Here is a 20,000-nt window from a genome sequence, read left to right as displayed (position 1 = left end):
CGTAGCCTCTTGTGTAGCCTGTCAACTATGTGTCTGTCTATCCCTGTTCTCTCCTCTCTGCACAGACCATACAAACGCTCCACACCCGTGGCCGCGGCCACCCTAATCTGGTGGTCCCAGCGCGCACGACCCACGTGGAGTTCCAGGTCTCCGGTAGCCTCTGGAACTGCCGATCTGCGGCCAACAAGGCAGAGTTCATCTCAGCCTATGCCTCCCTCCAGTCCTCGACTTCTTGGCACTGACGGAAACATGGATCACCACAGACAACACTGCTACTCCTACTGCTCTCTCTTCGTCTGCCCACGTGTTCTCGCACACCCCGAGAGCTTCTGGTCAGCGGGGTGGTGGCACCGGGATCCTCATCTCTCCCAAGTGGTCATTCTCTCTTTCTCCCCTTACCCATCTGTCTATCGCCTCCTTTGAATTCCATGCTGTCACAGTTACCAGCCCTTTCAAGCTTAACATCCTTATCATTTATCGCCCTCCAGGTTCCCTCGGAGAGTTCATCAATGAGCTTGATGCCTTGATAAGCTCCTTTCCTGAGGACGGCTCACCTCTCACAGTTCTGGGCGACTTTAACCTCCCCACGTCTACCTTTGACTCATTCCTCTCTGCCTCCTTCTTTCCACTCCTCTCCTCTTTGACCTCACCCTCTCACCTTCCCCCTACTCACAAGGCAGGAAATACGCTCGACCTCATCTTTACTAGATGCTGTTCTTCCACTAACCTCATTGCAACTCCCCTCCAAGTCTCCGACCACTACCTTGTATCCTTCTCCCTCTCGCTCTCATCCAACACTTCCCACACTGCCCCTACTCGGATGGTATCGCGCCGTCCCAACCTTCGCTCTCTCTCCCCCGCTACTCTCTCCTCTTCCATCCTATCATCTCTTCCCTCTGCTCAAACCTTCTCCAACCTATCTCCTGATTCTGCCTCCTCAACCCTCCTCTCCTCCCTTTCTGCATCCTTTGACTCTCTATGTCCCCTATCCTCCAGGCCGGCTCGGTCCTCCCCTCCCGCTCCGTGGCTCGACGACTCATTGCGAGCTCACAGAACAGGGCTCCGGGCAGCCGAGCGGAAATGGAGGAAAACTCGCCTCCCTGCGGACCTGACATCCTTTCACTCCCTCCTCTCTACATTTTCCTCTTCTCTCTCTGCTGCTAAAGCCACTTTCTACCACTCTAAATTCCAAGCATCTGCCTCTAACCCTAGGAAGCTCTTTGCAACCTTCTCTCCCTCCTGAATCCTCCTCCCCCCCCCCTCCTCCCTCTCTGCAGATGACTTCGTCAACCATTTTGAAAAGAAGGTCGACGACATCCGATCCTCGTTTGTTAAGTCAAACGACACCGCTGGTTCTGCTCACACTGCCCTACCCTGCGCTCTGACCTCTTTCTCCCCCCTCTCTCCAGATGAAATCTCGCGTCTTGTGACGGCCGGCCGCCCAACAACCTGCCCACTTGACCCTATCCCCTCCTCTCTTCTCCAGACCATTTCCGGAGACCTTCTCCCCTACCTCACCTCGCTCATCAACTCATCCCTGACCGCTGGCTACGTCCCTTCCGTCTTCAAGAGAGCGAGAGTTGCACCCCTTCTGAAAAAACCTACACTCGATCCCTCCGATGTCAACAACTACAGACCAGTATCCCTTCTTTCTTTTCTCTCCAAAACTCTTGAACGTGCCGTCCTTGGCCAGCTCTCCCGCTATCTCTCTCAGAATGACCTTCTTGATCCAAATCAGTCAGGTTTCAAGACTAGTCATTCAACTGAGACTGCTCTTCTCTGTATCACGGAGGTGCTCCGCACTGCTAAAGCTAACTCTCTCTCCTCTGCTCTCATCCTTCTAGACCTATCGGCTGCCTTCGATACTGTGAACCATCAGATCCTCCTCTCCACCCTCTCCGAGTTGGGCATCTCCGGCGCGGCCCACGCTTGGATTGCGTCCTACCTGACAGGTCGCTCCTACCAGGTGGCGTGGCGAGAATCCGTCTCCACACCACGTGCTCTCACCACTGGTGTCCCCAGGCTCTGTTCTAGGCCCTCTCCTATTCTCGCTATACACCAAGTCACTTGGCTCTGTCATAACCTCACATGGTCTCTCCTATCATTGCTATGCAGACGACACACAATTAATCTTCTCCTTTCCCCCTTCTGATGATCAGGTGGCGAATCGCATCTCTGCATGTCTGGCAGACATATCAGTGTGGATGACGGATCACCACCTCAAGCTGAACCTTGGCAAGACGGAGCTGCTCTTCCTCCCGGGGAAGGACTGCCCGTTCCATGATCTCGCCATCACGGTTGACAACTCCATTGTGTCCTCCTCCCAGAGCGCTAAGAACCTTGGCGTGATCCTGGACAACACCCTGTCGTTCTCAACTAACATCAAGGCGGTGGCCCATTCCTGTAGGTTCATGCTCTACAACATCCGCAGAGTACGACCCTGCCTCACACAGGAAGCGGCGCAGGTCCTAATCCAGGCACTCGTCATCTCCCGTCTGGATTACTGCAACTCGCTGTTGGCTGGGCTCCCTGCCTGTGCCATTAAACCCCTACAACTCATCCAGAACGCCGCAGCCCGTCTGGTGTTCAACCTTCCCAAGTTCTCTCACGTCACCCCGCTCCTCCGCTCTCTCCACTGGCTTCCAGTTGAAGCTCGCATCCGCTACAAGACCATGGTGCTTGCCTACGGAGCTGTGAGGAGAACGGCACCTCAGTACCTCCAGGCTCTGATCAGGCCCTACACCCAAACAAGGGCACTGCGTTCATCCACCTCTGGCCTGCTCGCCTCCCTACCACTGAGGAAGTACAGTTCCCGCTCAGCCCAGTCAAAACTGTTCGCTGCTCTGGCCCCCCAATGGTGGAACAAACTCCCTCACGACGCCAGGACAGCGGAGTCAATCACCACCTTCCGGAGACACCTGAAACCCCACCTCTTTAAGGAATACCTAGGATAGGATAAAGTAATCCCTCTCACCCCCCTTAAAAGATTTAGATGCGCTACTGTTCCACTGGATGTCATAAGGTGAATGCACCAATTTGTAAGTCGCTCTGGATAAGAGCGTCTGCTAAATGACTTAAATGTAAATGTAAATGTAGTGTGTACTGTACGTACTGCATGTAGTGTGTTGGTACGTACAGAACACACTACATGCAGTACGTACTGCATGTAGTGTGTTCTGTACGTACTGCATGTAGTGTGTACTGTACGTACTGCATGTAGTGTGTTCTGTACGTACTGCATGTAGTGTGTTCTGTACGTACTGCATGTAGTGTGTTCTGTACGTACTGCATGTAGTGTGTACTGTACGTACTGCATGTAGTGTGTTCTGTACGTACTGCATGTAGTGTGTTCTGTACGTACTGCATGTAGTGTGTACTGTACGTACTGCATGTAGTGTGTACTGTACGTACTGCATGTAGTGTGTACTGTACGTACTGCATGTAGTGTGTTCTGTACGTACTGCATGTAGTGTGTACTGTACGTACTGCATGTAGTGTGTACTGTACGTACTGCATGTAGTGTGTTCTGTACGTACTGCATGTAGTGTGTACTGTACGTACTGCATGTAGTGTAACACGAAGGATTCAATAGAAAGCATTGGTGTTTGGTCGTATAACAACGTCTTTCTTCACCTACAGTACTACAGTACGTGTGCTGGAGGTGCAGTTGGAACAAAGTGAACAACGGCAGAGCAGAGCAGACAGAGTGCAGCACAAGGTTCAAGTGGTTCCGTTTGACTCTCCAAGCTGGCTGGCTGTGCCCTGGCTTACAGAGAGACCAGGGACTAAATGAGGCCTAGCTCACAGAGTCAGAGAGTGTATGAGATGCTCAAGGCGATGTGCTTAACCTCTCCAGGGTCTCACGATAAATTCAGACTAAATTATTTCACCCGCACCGGCTAATCGATACAGTCCGGCAATACATGCACCCACACAGTCCCGCTCCGGCAGCAGGGTGGGGGTGGTTCACTTTCATTACGCCCCCCTCTCAGAGCCACCTCCCTGCTCCTTCCCCATGGAGGAGGAGGTGCCACACACACCGAGGAGGCAAGCAATTATTGAGATGGGACCCAGGTGGCCCTCCATCGCTCTTCCCACTTGAGGCGGCGCCTTGACGGCTAATCGATTAGCGCTCTCATGAAAGCAGCAGCATGCCCCCTGACCCTGACGGTAAGCTCCCTGTCTGACAGCTGACAGGGGGAGTGCTTTATTTGACTGAATTACAAAAATGCAGTGCTCCGGGCTTTTCTCTCTGCTCTGCCACCCACACCACGACAAAAAGGAAGGAGAAAGAGAAGGAGAAGTGTGTGTAGGAGGGATTATTTGTTGGTTTTCACAATGTCAAGAGGACACAGAGAAGTGGCCGGTGTAGGACGAAGGTGGCAGTGGCATTGCATCTTAATTGATGGCTGGCGTTTGAATCGGCCCGCCCGCCCACCCACCCGGTCAGTCGGTCGCTGTGACTTATGGGTTGTTGTAACACATGTGAGTGTTTGCAGTGGCCTGAACTCCTCGGGGACGATAGAGGCAGATACGTTTTGCATGTAGTTTTAGTTTTCGTACAAGACTGATGGAATAGACAGAAGGTCAGAGAGAACAGAGAGAACAGCCATTTCTCCTTTGTGTTTCAGCTGTTCTTCTCGGCTCCAGAAAGGAGCAGGGGCCGAGCTGACAATGCCACACAGCTGTAGAAAGCACAACCTCGTGTTTTCAAATTGGTTTAAGGCATCTAATCTAATCTAATCTTCAATCTGTCATGTTGATTTGCATAAGCTGCTTTTGGGGATTTATCAAATACCAGCGCAAACTGTCCACAAAAACGGATTTGACAAAATATCCCCTAAACACAAGACGATGCTCGAGCAAGCATAGGGAGAGAGAGGGAGAGAGGAGAGAGGGAGAGAGAGAGAGAGAGAGAGAGAGAGAGAGAGAGAGAGAGAGAGAGAGAGAAACAGAGAGAGAGAGAGAGAGAGAGAGAGAGAGAGAGAGAGCGAGAGAGAGAGAGAGAGAGGGGTCACTACCATCTCTACATTGTCTGAAGAAGGAGGGAGCAGAGTGATAGAGGGAGAGCAGAGATGTATTTCACTGAAGCCTATAAGCCTACAGGTCCTGAAACAAACAGAACAATATCGCTGTCATCGTGTTCCAGTAAGATCGCTGAAAGGTCGATTCCACCCTCATTTTCATATGTAATTGGGAACAGATCATCACAGATTTAATAATGTAATTAGCTTATGGCAATGATTTAATTCTGGGAAGGAACTGCGTATTAAATCACTGCTAAGACGTGCATAATAAGTGTCCGAATTATATTAGCAGCAGAGGAATAAGGTCGGAGTTCAGGCGCTGTGTTCCACACCCTCAGTCAGTCTGAGGAGGATTAGCCTGAGGCTAACGCTAACACAGCCAGCCAGATGGATCTGCTCGGCTACGCTAGCTAGACTCCCGGGAGGCCCTAACCATACTCCTCTTTTAAATGGCTGAGAGGGCAGCCTCAAGTCATAAACACATAATCTCATACACACAACACACTGAACGCACACACTCACACATCGTCATACCCTTCTGAGACTAGACATGCATGTTTATCACACGTGTATCACCTAGTGTGACAGACTGACAGGGAAACCGAAGACGCAATTACAGTGTGTTAGTCTCCTACTGTCTGCAACAAAGACACAGACACACACAGACACAAAGCATCTAGACTTGTAACTATTTTTCTTGTCAGGGTAGGTAGGGTAACACCTCCCAAACTGTAGAGAAATGTCTCAGCGCAGTGCCCTCCCTTCACTGGGACTACAGCTCTCATTTAGAGAGAACCACTGAGTGCAGTCACAACACTCACACATCTGGTGTTAATTTGCTTTGGTTTCCTGAAAACACAAACTTTGGTTTCCTTTCTTTAATACCACAAGCATTGCATTTTTCAAGGGCCATGCCCTGATTTGCTTTGTGTACCGTAGGCTCTGCTAGCTTTGTGTACCGTAGGCTTTACTAGCTTTGTGTAGCGTAGGCTCTGCTAGCTTTATGTACCGTAGGCACTACTATCTTTGTGTAGCGTGGCCTCTGCTAGCTTTTTGTAGCGTAGGCTTTGCTTGCTTTGTGTAACATAGGCTCTGCTAGCTTTGTGTACCATAGGATCTACTAGCTTTGTGTAGTGTAGGCTCTGCTAACTTTATGTACAGTAGGCACTACTAGCTTTGTGTAGCGTAGCCCCTGCTAGCTTTTTGTAGTGTAGGCTCTGCTAGCTTTGTGTAGCGTAGCCTCTGCTAGCTTTTCGTAGCGTAGCCTCTGCTTGCTTTGTGTAGCGTTGTCTCTGCTAGCTTTGTGTAGCATAGGCTCTGCTAGCTTTGGTTGTTGTAGTTGTATGGCTGCTGCTGTAGCATTATGTATTTGTGTGTGCTGTTCTTATGTTTTTCTGTGCCCTCTATAAGCAGGCGTGCATGAAGCAGTGCAGGACCTTGTTTGTTGTTGTTTGGGCGTCTGCTGTGTGTTGCCGGGGGCAACACAGACGGTGTGTGGGGCCATCGATCAGGCCGGCCAGGCAGGTTGGAGGGTGGATAACAATACCCCTCTCGGCGGGACGCTGGCGCTCTCTTCCTGGAGCATTGAGGGGGAGGGGGGAGGGGTGCACGGGAAGTGGCCCAAGCCCCTCTGAGGCCTTTACCGCCTGTTCTGTTACTGTTCTCCATGTCCCCCGTATACCCCGTCCCCATCCCCGTTCCCCCTCAGATCTGTCCAACAGGAACTCCCAGCTGCTCCCTCCCTCCACACACACACACACACAGACACAGCCAACCTCACAAAGATGACATCAATCCCAACCATGATGTCGCCACCAAATTACAGGACCACAAACAGGGTCTTCTGAAATCCTACTTCTGTACCTCTGACTCTGCCGTTTAATGTGAGAGAGGTAAAGGAGACTGTAGGACTGTTGAAAAGGTGGTGACTCTCTTTTCAGTTGATTTGCCCCGTGGGTGAGTATAGTTACATCTGGATAACAACACTGGCAGATCATTTGTACATAAATACTTAGCGCCATGTTAGCAGAATGCAGGGACATGGAGCAAGGGACCACGCAGGGCTTTCTTCCTCTTATTGACCTGTAGAGGCCCTGGAAAGGCCCTGGAAGACAGGCTATCCTGACATTGGGCCCTAGAAGACAGGCTATCCTGACATTGGGTTCAGAAGGACAGGCTATCCTGACATTGGGCCCTGGAGGACAGGCTATCCTGACATTGGGCCCTGGAGGGCAGGCTATCATGATATTGACAGAGACACCCAGCCACAGGCTGTCCTTATCCCTGCCTATATCTCCAGAAATACCTCCCAAACAGTCAGACTACCAAACCCAGGATTGGGTGGCTCTAGTCATTTGGGTCACTGTGGCTCCCGTGGTATTGCTGCAACTCCCCTAGCCAGAAACCCAGAGCAAAACAAAAGGCATATAAACAGAAGGGAAATGAAAGAGTGTTTCTTGGGTTGTTCTCTCCCTAGCTCGCTGGCTGGGTGCTCTCTTTATAGCCTGTCATCACAGAGAGAGCTGCTGTCGAGCTGGGAGAGAAGGGGGAGAGAGAACCAGGGGCGAAAGAGAAAGAAAGAAAGCGAGAGAGAGAGAGAGAGAGAGAGCGATAGAGAGAGAGGCTAGCTCTAGGCCCTGTTACACAGCAGCTGGCTGTCCAACAGCCAGACCTGTTAAAGAGCTGCCTAGCTGCCGTAGGAAATGAGTGGTGTGAACATTAGAGCCATACAGACCATAACACAGCCCACAGCAGTCTGGGAGGGAGGCCGCTAGGCAGGCGGGGCCTGGAACCCCTTTTTGGTTCCAGGTAGAACTCTTTTGTGTTCCATATAGAACCCTCTGTGTAAAGGGTTCTACATGGAACTTAAAAGGGTTATACCTGGAACCAAAAAGTGTTCTTCAAAGGGTTCTCCTATGGGAACAGCCAAAGAACCTTTTCAGGTCAAATTAATAAATTAACACTCAATAAATACACAGATGCCGAAATCCATATGTTCAAATATCAAGGTTTGGCATAATTCATTGAAAATAAAATGTGATTTGAAATAAGCTGGAGGGAGGCTAAGAATGAGTAACATAAATAGAATGGAGATGTTTTTGTGTAGCCACAAGCACATCTCTAGTGAGAGATGTCTTAGAGAGCATTGCCTCCCCAGGTCCCAGTGCCTTACCCCCAACCGCAAGCCCTCAAGCCACCCCCCAGTCCCACACACACACACACACACACACCCTCGTTGCCCCTAGAGGACAAGGCCTCTGCTGTGAACCTGAACAGCAGGAGAGGAGAAATGAATCATTCAACACGGTAAGAGACTGTTAAAGCCTCTGAACATTTTACAGGCTGGCTGGAGGCCTGAAATACACTAACATCCCATCCCACCTCAGGAATCCCAGCTACCCACCGAGAAGAATATGAAAATACAACTGTCTAGAGGTGTCGCTTCCAGTGAGATTTGTGTACATCGCTGGGATGTGTAATAACAGAAGGGATTCATATTGTTGTCATTCCTGGCTTGTTCTGTCAACTCTTCCATCATCTGCCTCTTGGTCCAAAGATTTTAGAAAACGACAGTACTAACAGACTAAATTGGCCACACTTGTGTTGCAACTGGAGAAAGAACAGCAGCCTTCAGGTGCCTTTTAGTGACAGCAGCCTTCAGGTGCCTTTTAACAGGCCCTTTACCAGGCTCAGATGCGCCGCCACGGGGCTGAGACAACAAAAAAAACACACAAAAAAACAGGACACCTCTCATCCCTCTGCCTGTGTACTGAGGGTGAAATTCATGCCCCCCCTAACACACACGCACACACCCACACACCCCAGGAAGTGAAACCAGGCCTTGTGTGGAGTGTTCAGTGTGGCAGCGTGGCGGCACCCACTCCTCCAGCGCCCGCGGCTACCTGGGATGTGGTGTGGTCGGGCAGCGTGGACGCAGCCATCCATTAAATCAGACAAGGTTTGCATTTTTATTTGGACGCCGCTATTAATAATGAAGTGATGCACGGCTGTGGCATATTTCCCTCCCTGTCCTTTCACCCCTCCTCCTCCCTCCTCCTCACTCACAGATGCTTTTGGCTCTCTCTGCTGGGTCCAGCTGAGTACTAACGTGGTACCTAGCTCAACACGCTCCATTCAACACAGCCATACGTTGAGTCAACAGCAGGTTCACACTGCCCCCTCCTCTTCTCTCAGCCAGCCAGCCTGCCAGCCTACCGAGCACTGCAGGAGGGGATGAGAGCCAGCAGCTCTATATTATACAAACAGTCAAAGTCAGTACGTTCCATGACTAACGTGGTGGCCCGTGCATCTAGGCACACTCTAGAGCCATTTGAGGGACATGGAGTGCTCTGTTCACTCACTAGTGCGGTTCATGCTGGGTAGCTAGATGAATGACCGAGTGCCCACTGGAGGTATATGTGAACTGGAGACAACGTCCAAGATGTCCGACCGTTGTTTCCAATGTAATCTGGTCACATTTGCGTGCACCGTTTTCGTGGCTGCTGTCATCTGCTTTGCAGAGCCGATAACAGTGGAGCGCGTGCTTCTAGACTGGAACCCTGGCCCCGTGTGAGTGCCAAGTCCAGGGCATTATGAAGACGCCTGCTTGCGTTCCTAAAGGAAGGTTGACAAAGCGTGATGAACTGTGTCATTTGAATAATACTTCACAACTGTTCCCAATTAGCTGTCAATGTCACTGCCAATAGACGCGCTTCGACGATATTTGTCTCCATGCCAAATAGGTGGTGGACAGGCGGGCGGTGGGGTTTCAACATAAAACTAGTGAATAATATGTCAGACTAAATCCTTTATGGTGTTTAGGGTTTACACACCACAACGAAACTATACTTTTACATTGGGGCGACAAAAAGTTTGCATCTGTTAGTTAGACCAATCTGCATCGAACCACAGGAGGCATGGGCCCTGTACTCGGCATAGGGGTAGAAGGAGAGAAGACTGGCACAGAGAGAGAAAGATAGGGAAGAGAGAGAGAGAGAGAGAGAGAGAGAGAGAAATCGAGGGAAGACTGGCAGTTTTAAACCAACCAAATGTTTAGTTAGTCAATCATAGTTACCCACAACCCCTTAGGGCATTCCCTCCTCCAGAAAAGTGAGGGAACGAAAAGAGAGAGAGAGAGGTAGCTGGCTTCAGGCCCCTGTTCTGATGCTCTATACTCAGCAGTGGTGTGGTGTGTATTCATGGATACCAAGGGAAGCCAGGCTTCCCCCAAAAATTGTTCAATGTAAAAAAAATATAATAATAATAATGTATCTTTCGTCTCTCTGTGTTTCATAATTTTCCTTCAATTCACAAGAGGCAACAATGTATCTCACAGGTGGAAGCATCCGAGCGAAACTGCGCCCCTCTGTCTCTCTATGTGTAGGCCATCTATCTGATGCTGTCTGGTCCAAACGAATAGGACATTGTCAAGGGAAGGCGAGGGAAGCCAGCGAGCATCTGGCCTACCTTGACAAAAAACTATAACCAATTTGCCAATCAGCGTTGAGATAAACTGAGCGAGCTCATCTGTGAAAAGTGTCAAGGGAAGCCAGCTTGGATTTGGCGTCACTCCTGTCAAATCCCATTCAGAGCATTTGTCATTGACAGAAAAATTGGAATTGTTGCATTTAGTTTTGGTGTTGTCCTCCAGTGACTAGCCAGCTAGCTAAAATTGTCCCTTCCCTAAATTAGCCATGGATGGGAATAGGGATTTGGAATTGTGGTTTTACTTAATGCTCCGTACTAGCCAATGATTATAATGGTGATTCTGATCCAAACATTAATTCATACATTGTGCCCCTGGCCTGAGAGGATGGAAGTTCAATACGTAGCTAGATGTAACTAGATAATGTTAACTAGCTAACGTTGCCCGTGAATGAAATTTAGGGGGAAGGATGGCTTCCCCAGTGATTTTACCCACGCACCGCTACTGATTCTCAGTAACACCTGAGAACTGACTGTGGCATTACACCACCACCAGGGCCACGTAAGCAGCCCTGCACACTGGCTCCCTACCTATGCTCCAACTATACTGTTTTTCTTTGTCTGTTTGTTTTCCATATTCCTTTCCAGGAGTGATATGTGGGCCTCCGTTGTGTGGTGTGGATGGGGTGTGAGGTGGTGAGTGGCAGGCAGTGACAGCCCTCACACCCCCATGCCCCCGTCCCCCCCCCGTCCCCTCCCCTGTCACACTCTGTCCGCTCCGTCACAGACAGGCCAGGCAGACCTCCTATTCCCTGAAGTCAGGCCGTCCCGGCCCGTCCCCTGGCCCACACTGTCACTCACCGCCCGGTCGCTCATTTAGGCCAGGCCATGTGACCAGACTGACCCTGTGACTAGTGGACCAGGACAGGACAGGACAGGACAGTACAGGACCCGGCAATGGTCTTTTCAGGCAAAACACCGAGACTGAGACTGTCAACACGGTGTGGGTGGTGAGCTGACGGCTGCTCCTCCCTAGCCGGGCCTGGTTTAATGTGCCTGTGGCTGTTCCGGTTTAAAACCTGGGGCCTGAAAGGCTAAGATGGTTAAGAGACTGAGAGGCAGGCAGGGAGGGAGGATATAAACAGCACATTGATGGACAGTAGCCATCTGAACATGCCACCAAAAGGGCTTTTGAAGCCCGGCTGCATGTAAGGCGCCCTTGAAAACACTGAGCAATGTTTCAAAGCCTGGGTTTCAAACGGTGCTCCCCGCAATGTCAGAGTACCAGCAGAATGTACGTATGCAGAGAGCTAAATGATGCTAGGCTTGGAGTAAGAAGAAACAGCGTGGTATATTAAGTTCCTCTCTTAATATAATGATACATACACACGCATACACAAACACACTCAATGCTCTCGCAAGCACACCCAAATTATGGGCATATTTACATTGGTCAGGAGAAAAAACGACTGAGTCTTTCTATTGAGTGCCTGTGGGAGTTTCCAGGTGAACAGCGTCTGTTTGCTTTTTAATGACAGAGCAAATGCAACACACACTCTGCACAGCGCTGTTTCTGGCTAGGTGGGTGGGGGCAGTGTGTGTGTGTGTGGGGGTCCAGGCTACAGGCAGTGTGGCACACAGCGGCTCATTCATGGCAAGCAGGCTCTGGGGTCAGGCCTGTTGAGGTAGGGGGTGCGGCTGGGACACACTAATGGCCCGTGGAGTGAGAGGGCCTCTGTGTTACAGGCACCCAGGGGCCAGAGGCCTCCCAAAACCACAGCTCCACCACGGACCAAGAGGCTACTCTACCCACCGCCACCAGCTGACAGCAGGGAGGCCAGCCTGGGGAGGCTAGTCTGGGGGTGGGGCACAATGCAGAATCCTCCACCACTGGACCCCTCTTTGTAAACATGATGAGAAGAAAATGGCCCCTGCCTCATGACATCACATCCTGTCATCTTTGGGCACGTTTCTTGCTGAGACTGTACTTGAATGTTAATTTGAGGAGAATGTTTGAAGTCGTCCTTGACTTATTGAAAGAGAGTGTGTGTGTGTGTGTGTGTGTGTGTGTGTGTGTGTGTGTGTGTGTGTGTGTGTGTGTGTGTGTGTGTGTGTGTGCGCGTGCGTGCGCGTGCGCGTGCGCGTGTGCGTGTGCGTGTGATGGTTGCTAGTCAATATGAACTGCAGGAAGGGCTTGGAATGACACGCTGATAAAGCTGCATGTGAGTCTGTCAGTCCGGCCGTCCGACCTGAGTGTGGAGGGACAGATGGGAGACAGGGAGTTATCCATGGCCTGGCACTGTTTGTTGCTTTTAGGGTAAGGGGATCCCTGCCGGAAGGCTGTGGGAGGGGGGGCACATCTGTCTGGGACATGCCCTGTGGCAATGTCGTTTCACCCCAACATTCACCCCTCTTGCCTCCTACCCTCCCTCCCAGGCCCCTATCCTGATCCTTTGTAATAAACCAAGCCAATGGGAGTTACGGTCATCTCTGCTCCTATAACTGACTCTAACCATCATATTATAGTCTGCAGTACTCCACCTCAGGCACTGGACCACACAAACCAACTCAACTTTCCAGCAGCAGACAGCCAGAGATATCTGGCTGGGAGAAAGGAAAGGCTCTCTATTGAGACAGAATTAACCATGAAGCGATGTGGGTGTCGCAGTTAAACTGAATTAGCATTGAATGTAAATGTCTGGCTACTTAATGGCAGAACAGGTGCAGTCAGAGACCCTAAATGAGATAAATGAATAAAACATTTCTCTCTCTCCCTCTGCCCCTCTCTCTTCTCTCTCCCTCCCTTTCTCTCTCTTTCTCTTTCTCCATCTCTCAATCTCACTCTTGCTGTCTCTCGCTCGCGCTCTCTCTCACACACACACACACACACACACACACACACACACACACACACACACACACACACACACACACACACACACACAGAGAGAGAGAGAGAGAGAGAGGGAGAGAGCGGTGAAAGCTGACACAAAGTCAATGGCATGAATAATTCACAGCACTCTCCTTCTCCGAGCCACGGCTGACCTTTCCCCGCAGGAAGTGGAATCGAAACACAACAATGGGCCTGGAGCTGATCCGTACCACGCGAGGGGAGGGGGTGGGGGAGTGGGGGTCTCCCATAACACCACACCACCACCAAGACATTAAAGATGGGTCAGAATAAGGACGATTAAACAGAATGAGTAAATCATGGCTAATGCTCATATACCTCACCTACAGCTGTCTGTCTGTAAACCCTCAACTAAAACTAAGCCCTCAGAATGAATAGATAAACAAATCTGTAATCAACAACCACAAGTGTTATGTATTGTGTTCTACCATGTAGGAATCAACACATGCTTGTAACTCATCCATTTTCAATTATATCTCATAATGTCCACAAAACGTCACCACTTCCCACAGAAATAGTGATGAATTCCCTGTCAATGCTTCCCATGTCTTCCCATACGCTAGTATTATATAGCTGCCATTAGTGATCCATTCTATCAGTGTAGTCAGTAGATGAGTATACTGTAATGTGTCAGGCAGTAACAGTTTGTGTGTGTGTGTGTGTGTGTGTGTGTGTGCGTGCGTGCGTGCGTGCGTGCGTGCATGTGTGTAAGTGTGCATGAGTGTGCGTGTGTGTGCGTGTGTATTTTGGGAAGTAGGACAGACAGGGGAGTAGGGCTGATGGCTGATGTGATGCGGTGAGGCGCCAAGCTCTGTGATCTCAGCCTGCTGATGAGAGCTAATGAGATTAGTGAGGCCCCAGGTGTGTGCGTGTGGATGTATGTTTGTATGTTTGTGTGTGTGTGTGTGTGTGTGCGTGTGTGTGTGTGTGTGTGGGGGGCTGTGGGTGTGGGTGTTGGTGCGTCTCTTTCTACTTGAATTATTACACACTATTTGAATCTAATAAGTCAGCCATCATTCAAGACAAATTAGGTAGCGGCCTACATAGAAAAATATGGGATACTTCCTTCGATTTTCTAGTCTGACATTTTCCTATATATGTGCCAAGAGAAATAAGAGTTAATAAAATGGCAGAATGTGCACTTTAAGCAGGGCGGCCTGAAACTTGCCCTGTTAGACTTTCACTTCCTCCATCTCTACAGCACAGCTTCCTACTTGTAGCCCCAGAACCCCTGGTGGATGTAAATCTGAGCTCAGAATTTGAATAAGTCTCACATTAGTCACAGTGAGTTGAAAGACAAAACAATAAGAGGACACAAAGTTGGATTTCTTCATAATTTCAACGCATTTTTACAAGCTCAAACTTTTTTCTTCAAAGAAAGCCTTTGGTGGACATACAGTGGGGCAAAAAAGTATTTAGTCGGCCACCAATTGTGCAAGTTCTCCCACTTAAAAAGATGAGAGACGTGTAATTTTCATCATAGGTACACTTCAACTATGACAGACAAAACGAGAAAAAATTATCCAGAAAATCACATTTTTAATGAATTTATTTGCATATTATAGTGGAAAATAAGTATTTGGTCACCTACAAACAAGAAAGATTTCTGGCTCTCACAGACCTGTAACTACTTTAAAAAGCTCCTCTGTCCTCCACTTGTTACCTGTATTAATGGCAACTGTTTGAACTTGTTATCAGTATAAAAGACACCTGTCCACAACCTCAAACAGTCACACTCCAAACTCCACTATGGCCAAGACCAAAGAGCTGTCAAAGGACACCAGAAACAAAATTGTAGACCTGCACCAGGCTGGGAAGACTGAATCTGCAATAGGTAAGCAGCTTGGTTTGAAGAAATCAACTGTGGGAGCAATTATTAGGAAATGGAAGACATACAAGAACACTGATAATCTCCCTCGATCTGGGGCTCCACGCAAGATCTCACCCCGTGGGGTCAAAATGATCACAAGAACGGTGAGCAAAAATCCCAGAACCACACGGGGGGACCTAAGTGAATGACCTGCAGAGAGCTGGGACCAAAGTAACAAAGCCTACCATCAGTAACACACTACGCCGCCAGGGACTCAAATCCTGCAGTGCAAGACGTGTCCCCCTGCTTAAGCCAGTACATGTCCAGGTCCCTCTGAAGTTTGCTAGAGAGCATTTGGATGATCCAGAAGAAGATTGGGAGAATGTCATATGGTCAGATGAAACCAAAAAAGAACTTTTTGGTAAAAACTCAGCTCATCGTGTTTGGAGGACAAAGAATGCTGAGTTGCATCCAAAGAACACGATACCTACTGTGAAGCATGGGGGTGAAAACGTCATGCTTTGGGGCTGTTTTTCTGCAAAGGGACCAGGACGACTGACCCGTGTAAAGGAAAGAATGAATGGGGCCATGTATCGTGAGATTTTGAGTGAAAACCTCCTTCCATCAGCAAGGGCATTGAAGATGAAACGTGGCTGGGTCTTTCAGCATGACAATGATCTCAAACACACCGCCCGGGCAACGAAGGAGTGGCTTCGTAAGAAGCATTTCAAGGTCCTGGAGTGGCCTAGCCAGTCTCCAGATCTCAACCCCATAGAAAGTCTTTGGAGGGAGTTGAAAGTCTGTGTTGCCCAGCAACAGCCCCAAAACATCACTGCTATAGAGGAGATCTGCATGGAGGAATGGGCCAAAATACCAGCAACAGTGTGTGAAAACCTTGTAAAGACTTACAGAAAACATTTGACCTCAAAGGGTATATAACAAAGTATTAAGATAAACTTTTGTTATTGACGAAATACTTATTTTTAACCATAATTTGCAAATAAATTCATAAAAAATCCTACAATGTGATTTTCTGGATTTCTCTCATTTTGTCTGTCATATTTGAGTGGGAGAACTTGCACAATTGGTGGCTGACTAAATACTTTTTTGCCCCACTGCAAGTCAGATGAAATGCATGAACTGTGCGACCTGCACATCTGTCAGGGCACGGCTGTGTCACCTCTGTGAGGCGCCCACAAAACGGGCCAGGGCTGAACAGGAAGTGACATCAGCTCCCAGAGAGGTGCGCTTCCTGTCTGCCATTCTTCGCTGGAGACAAAAAAAACACAGCGATCAGCAGGAAACCCTGAACATCAGCTCAGAGCCCAGATCACTTCCAACATCCTTTCCACACCTAACCACACTGCAACACACACACACGCACACACACACTGACATACAGAAAAAGATGTATTATAGAAAAAACCACCAACCACCACCAGCTATTTCAAAAGACAAAACTCTATCCCAACCATTTAGACACAACACTATGAATGGAGGTCTGTGTTCTGCAGATGTCTGGCCCAGAGAGAGACCCATCAGAAGACAATAAACACTTGGGGAAAACAGGAGGGAGATAGATGAATGACTGTCATCAATTTTTCATGACCCTCTCCATTTCAAATGAACCCCTTGTCTGTGTGTACCTTGGGGGGCATCTTTAACATTCATCCCTAGAGGAGGAGGGGCTTGTTCAAGGGTGTAACAGTGGGTGAAATCCTGCTCAACCCTCACAACCCATCTACACTGAAACGTCAAAGGCCACTAGAACCCAGACTTTTAAAGAGAAAAAACACTCAAACCCCCAGTAAATGTATGACTGGCAGCCCGCATTCCCCCCCTTCTCTCCACCTGACTGCATGACTTTGATTGACGGGACTCACTGCTCTCCTGTCACTGGCCCTTACACACCCCACCCCCCACCCCCCACCCCACCCCACCACGGTACTACCCCTCTAAGCCCCACAGCCCACGGACGAATGCTGAAAGGTCTCCCGCGGGCTCCCGTGGAGTGGCCAGGGGTGACCCCCACCCCCGGAGGACACAGATGAGTGGCCCCAGCAACCTTCTAGCACTGAGCCTCAGACACACTGAGCCTCTGAGCCCCTCAGCCTAGCAGACTAGCAGACTAGCAGACTAGCAGCCTAGCAGACTCATGGAGCCTGAGCTGAGCTGTGTGGTAGGTAGCCCTCAGGGCCATGGGAGAAGAAAGAAGGGGGAGGCGAGAGAAATCAAACACTTCTGAGAGAGAGAGAGAGAGAGAGAGAGAGAGAGAGAGAGAGAGAGAGAGAAGAGAGAGAGAGAGAGAGAGAGAGAGAGAGAGAGAGAAACAGAGAGAAACAGAGAGAGACAGAGAGAGACAGAGAGAGAGAGAGAGAGAGAGAGAGAGAGAGAGAGAACCTGAGCCTACGCCTTCACTATGGTGAATCACTAAAACAATACTGAAATACACTACGGAAAAAATAAGGAACAGTACGTCAGAAATCAGCTCAATGTAATTGAAGAATCCATAGAATCTAACCACTTCTGGGAAAATTGGAAAACTTTAAACAAACAACAACATGAAAAGTTATCTGTATGTATGGATAAACCGTTTCTCCAATGTTGGTTCCATAACAAATAACAAACAGCAAAAACATATACAAGTGGAAAGCTTACATCATTTCTAGTCGTTTTTCAATCACTCCACAAATTTCTTGTTAACAAACTATAGTTTTGGCAAGTCGGTTAGGACATCTACTGTGTGCATGACACAAGTCATTTTTCCAACAATTGTTTACAGGCAAAGTATTTCAAATTACAATTCACTGTTTCACAATTCCAGTGGGGCAGAAGTTTACATACACTAAGTTCACTGTGCCTTTCAACAGCTTGGAAAATTCCAGAAAATATGTCATGCTTTAGAAGCTTCTGATAGGCTAATTGACATAATTTGAGTCAATTGGAGGTGTACCTGTGGATGTATTTCAAGGTCTACCTTCAAACTCAGTGCCTCTTTGGTTGACATAATGAGAAAATCAAAAGAAATCAGCCAAGACCTCAGAAGAAAAAATGGTAGACATCCACAAGTCTAGTTTATTCTTGGGAGCAATTTCCAAATGCCTGAAGGTACCACGTTCATCTGTACAAACAATACTACGCAAGTATAAACACCATGGAACCACGCAGCCGTCATACTGCTCAGGAAGGAGACGCGTTCTGTCTCCTAGAGATGAACGTACTTTGGTGTGAAAAGTGCAAATCAATCCCAGAACAACAGCAAAGGGCCTTGTAAAGATGCTGGAAGAAACAGGTACAAAAGTGTCTATGTCCACAATAAAACGAGTCCTATATCGACATATTGTACCCTAAAAGGCCTCTCAGCAAGGAAGAAGCCACTGCTCCAAAACCGCCATAAAAAAGCCAGACTACGGTTTGCAACTGCACATGGGGACAAAGATCATACTTTTTTGGGAGAAATGTCCTCTGGTCTGGTGAAACAAAAATAGAACTGTTTGGCCATAATGACCATTATGTTTGGAGGAAAAAGGGGGAGGCTTGCAAGCCGAAGAACACCATCCCATCCGTGAAGCACAGGGGTGGCAGCATCATGTTGTGGGGGTGCTTTGCTGCAGGAGGGACTGGTGCACTTCACAAAATAGATGGTGTCATGAGGCGGCAGGAAAATGATGTGGATATATTGAAGCAACATCTCAAGACATCAATCAGGAAGTTAAAGCTTGGTCGCACATGGGTCTTCCAAATGGACAATGGCCCCAAGCATACTTCCAAAGTTGTGGCAAAATGGTTTAAGGACAACAAAGTCAAGGTATTGGAGTGGCCATCATAAAGCCCTGACCTCAATCCTATAGAACATTTGTGGGCAGAACTGAAAAAGCTTTTGCGAGCAAGGAGGCCTACAAACCTGACTCAGTTACACCAGCTCTGTCAGGAGGAATGGGCCAAAATTCACCCAACTTATTGTGGGAAGCTTGTGGAAGGCTACCCGAAACCCGCTACCCGTTTGACCCAAGTTAAACATTTTAAAGGCAATGCTACATTTCTGACATAAAATAAAGTGGTGATCCTAACTGACCTAAGACCGGGAGTTTCTACTAGGATTAAATGTCAGGAATTGTGAAAAACTGAGTTTAAATGTCTTTGCCTAAGACGTATGTAAACTTCCGACTTCAACTGTACATGTTCAAACACAAATCTTAGAATCAACTATTAAAGACTACCAGAACCCACTAGATTTTCCAATTACATTGAATGAACTACATGACAAAATACAAACCCTCCAACCCACAAAGGCCTGTGGGGTTGATGGTATCCTAAAATAAATTATACAATTTACAGACCACAAATTCCAATTGGCTATACTTAAACTCTTTAACATCATCTTCAGCTCTGGCATATTCCCCAATATTTGGAACCAAGGACTGATCACCCCAATCAACAAAGGTGGAGACAAATTTGACCCCAGCATGAAACCTTGGGAAAATCCTCTGTATTGTCGTTCACAGTAGACTCGTACTCAGCAAAAACAATGTACTGAGCAATTGTTTTTTTAAACAAATTACCATATGACAGACCACGTATTCACCCTGCACACCCTAATTGATAAACAAACCAAAACAAAGCCAAGTCTTCTCGTGCTTTGTTGGTTTCAAAAAAGCTTTCAACTCAATTTGGCATGAGGGAGAAACATATACGACGTTGTAAAATCAATGTACTCAAAAAACAAGTGTGCAGTTACAATTGGCAAAAAAACACACACATTTCCTTCCACATGGCCGGGGGGGTGAGACAGGGATGCAGCTTAAGACCCACCCTCTTTGACATATAT

At 48.4% G+C, this 20,000-nt stretch overlaps 1 protein-coding gene across 11 annotated transcripts in view; it reads right to left on the bottom strand.

Annotated features, from left to right (window-relative positions):
• LOC115104534 (transcription factor COE1-A) overlaps nt 1-20,000 on the bottom strand; it is a 191,123-nt gene that overhangs the window by 142,796 nt on the left and 28,327 nt on the right. The gene's annotated exons all lie outside the window — the stretch shown is intronic.

Source organism: Oncorhynchus nerka, linkage group LG22, assembly GCF_034236695.1.
Source record: "Oncorhynchus nerka isolate Pitt River linkage group LG22, Oner_Uvic_2.0, whole genome shotgun sequence".
NCBI lineage: Eukaryota > Metazoa > Chordata > Actinopteri > Salmoniformes > Salmonidae > Oncorhynchus > Oncorhynchus nerka.
This window is presented reverse-complemented; position numbering and strand designations above follow the sequence as displayed.